Here is a 3,567-nt window from a genome sequence, read left to right as displayed (position 1 = left end):
CAAACACACAGAATGCACAATAGACAAGTGACACGAGACACACCGGGACTGCTCTGCCCTGTGCACCTCAGTGCTGTGATCACAAGTGAAACTTTCCCTTTCAGTGGCCTAAGGGGCACTTCCTGCACATCCCCATCTCCAAAGCGGACTCAGAAACCTCTCCTGGTGAGTCCCAACCCAGCATCCCACTTTCATCCCCTCTCTGGGTCACCGCCCTCGACTTATCTAAGACATCTGGGGAACCCGGTCCGTGTCAGGTGCAAAGGAAGGCCACCTCGCCATCTGGGAAGTTCCTGCTGTTGCTGGGCTGTTGTCTCGTAGTCTCCTACAGTCAAGAAAACAGAGCATCACTATGTGATCTTGGCGGCACGTCGGCCAAACCCAACCATTCTGCTACTCACCGCTCTCCTAAGAATGCCCGGGTCCTCGGACGGCACGATTGCGCCGTGCTCGGAGGCCACGCTGTCGTCGCAGGGTCCGCCTGGGTTAAGAGCGGACGAGGTGATGTGGCATTGCTGAAAACCGGAGTGGACCCTCGCTCCTCCTCCCCGCTTCCCTGACTCACTGCAACTCCTCCGCCATTGCCAAAGGCTACCCGGGTGCCACCTTTAAACAGAAAAAGCAAAGGCTTCATCACCGAGTCCTGTCGGACGTCCACAGGGCTCACGAAAGCAGCAAACCACGTCCATCAGGTGGCTGGTGACGGGGGCCTGGCATACTCCGAGTGGACTGCCTAAAGCACACAAACGAGAATGGACGCTTAGAGTTGCAACAGAAATTGAGACCTCAGCAATAACAACTGCTTCTGTCCACTGGACACTGCTCACCTTGCCCTCTTCAACTTGATTGCTGCTATCCGGCTTGACTTCCTAAAAATAAAGACAAGGAACAGTGCTGTAACAGAGTCACCATTTACACTTCCCCTGCAAACACAAACCGTGACTGACCTGCTCGGCCGAAGCCCTGCATCCGGAATGGGGCGCTCCGCCATGGATTCTATCCTTCTGGATCTGAAAAAGAGTTAGAACAAAAGTCAAAGGGCTGCAGGATAACTCAACAGGTGGAAACACCTTTTGTCAATCTAGGAATACCATCTAGAGTCTAACTACACCCCACACTACAAAGTTCAAGTCCCTGGGACTTGTCCTATCGCACCAGGCTACGCAGCAGGGCAGAGCAGCTCCGGCACAAATATGTGCCGACACCTGTGACACAGGACAGGACGTGACAAACAATGGGATCTCTAAACACAAACATCACTTTATACTACAAAGTGTGACACAATGATGAGAAAAGAGTTCCTGGCAAGAATAAGTAGTGGTGAGGACCACGAGGATGCCAAAAGAGATGACTGATGCTCAGGGGACAGTGGATGGAGGCAGCTCCTCTAAGGAGCAGAAGACTGGAACAGAGTGACCTGTTATAAGACCTGTTGGTCACGATGATCAAGGCAGCTGTGAGACAATGATATGTTTAGAATGTTCTCTATATCATACAATCTTACGTGCCCCAGGACTTTACAGCTCACGGCTGGAAAGGATGGATGCTGATACAGCCGGGAACAAGGCCTCAAAAGACGTCTATGACTCGATGCTTCGGAGATGTGACTCGAGATGCGGCTGAGCCCGCCGGTAAAAGAACAAATGATATTGGCATCCTGCTGAGAAGCGCCAGCGTTCGAGAACCTAGACATGACAGCTGATGGTTTTGCTAAGGGCCTCGAGGGGAGAAGGCAGAGATATTGGATCCAAGGGACCCCAAAGACACACTAGGTAACACAGGACACCTAACAACACAACACAGACCGGAACTGCTCTGCACTGCATACCCTAACAGCTGCAATCGAAAGCAGAGCCTCTCCCTTTTGCTGTCCCAAGGGGCCCCTTAGAGGACATCTCTTCACCCTCTGCAAATTTTTAAATCTGTCTAGGAATTTCCAAGCCACTACTCTCCTAACATCCCATCTCCAGGCTGTGGCCCCCAACTTATCTTTTGGATGACCGGTGATGTGAATCCATGTTGGACCTGAAATGAGTCTGCCTCAGAGGGTCCTGTGATCCCTGTCAGCCTCTCAGTCAGCTACAATAAACAAAACCAAAAACACTGTATGAGTTCAGTGTTATATGGGCCAAATCCCAGAAAATCAGCTACTTACCCTCTCCTGAGTGTGCCTGTGTCCTCGAGTCTCCAGTCCAAGTCATTCTGAGTCATTCTGAGTCCAAGGCTGTGGCACCTGGGTTAGAGAAAGGCAAAGTTACATGGCATTTCTGTGACTGCAGTGGATGAGCTTTTGTGCTGTAAGACATGTGAATGCCTCTGCTATGCTTGTGAAAAGCCTTGGGGGGGGGCCTCAAATAGATACCATTTCTCACCTTGCTGCCTTCAAAACACCCCACCACCCCCCACAACAACTCCTGAACAGATACCTCCTCACCCTCCTGCTCCTAGTCACAATCCTCAACTTAATTGTAGCCTCAATCTCAAGCATCATCTTTGACACTGGGCAGATCCCTTTTGTGATGTGATGAATCTGCCAAAAAAAGTTTTGTACCTGACACAATCTGGAATTTCTGGAAGTTGCACTCCTCCTCCAACCTAAAAACAACCAAGAACAAAACTAGAAGTTACAAAAGCACTTTTCCACCCCTAAACACACAACCCAAAATCATGAGCTTAAATACTCCCTGTGTTCAATGCTGTATTCTTCACAGTATCTGCAAAGCCTCTATGACTTTAGATGCCCAAAAGCACCTGCTGGAAACAAGCTAAGATAAGCTGAAAGAGCCTCTTCACTGAAATGAGAGGAGAGCTCTTATCCCAGCAGATCCCAGGGAGGGAATGAAGCCCCTCTGCAAAACCTGGGGTTAATATACCCCTGATGGTGCCCGCCTCTCGTTCCCATGGCACCCAGGAAAAGGGAGGGGGGCAAATCCCATCAAGTATAAAAGCCCTCAGAGCAGCTGCAGCTGTTTGGCTCCTCTGCCTTGAATGCAAGGGGAGTAAAGGCCTTGAAATAGGAGAAAACTCTTCAGGGAAAGGACAACTTTTTCTTTTTTGCTACACCTACTTGGAGCAAAAGGGCAGAAAACTGGTAAGAAATAAAACTTTGTGTTTAGGTAATGTAGCTAGACAAATTGAGTAATTTGCTGTTAACTTAAATATTTATTCCTTGGTGTCTACTGAGTAGTACTTCATGTGTGACTGAGTAGAATAGAGAGGAATACTAATGATATGAGTAGTCTAGGTCTCCTTGGGACTTCTAATTAGGGCAATCTACATTATAAACAAAAATAAGAAAAATAATAGTCTCCCAGGCAGCATAAGGGTTAAATACTTGCCAGGCTCACCCTTCTCTGAGATATTTGGTCCTAGGGCATAGAAAGAAGTGCTCTGAAATGCACATTTAAATCCTTAAAATGCTGAAAAAGGTAGAGCTTCCTTCAAGTGAACCCCTTAAAATGAGAAAATGGGGCAGATACCTCCACTGAAACTGATACAATGGCTAATAAATGGCTTCTTCCCTTTAATTTAATCCTCTAAAATATTGGGAAAAGAGGGGCTTTCCTC

General features: G+C 48.3%; 1 long non-coding RNA gene across 1 annotated transcript; it reads right to left on the bottom strand.

The window, feature by feature from the left end:
- Positions 1 to 414: 414 nt before the first annotated feature.
- Positions 415 to 1,023, bottom strand: LOC119705151. The gene is made up of 4 exons (XR_005258159.1): positions 948 to 1,023; positions 828 to 869; positions 566 to 733; positions 415 to 481 (listed from the first exon to the last, which is right to left on the bottom strand). It is a non-coding gene; the product is annotated as an uncharacterized LOC119705151 (long non-coding RNA).
- Positions 1,024 to 3,567: the final 2,544 nt, after the last annotated feature.

Source organism: Motacilla alba, chromosome 10 (assembly GCF_015832195.1).
Source record: "Motacilla alba alba isolate MOTALB_02 chromosome 10, Motacilla_alba_V1.0_pri, whole genome shotgun sequence".
In the NCBI taxonomy this organism is placed as follows: Eukaryota; Metazoa; Chordata; class Aves; order Passeriformes; family Motacillidae; genus Motacilla; species Motacilla alba.
This window is presented reverse-complemented; position numbering and strand designations above follow the sequence as displayed.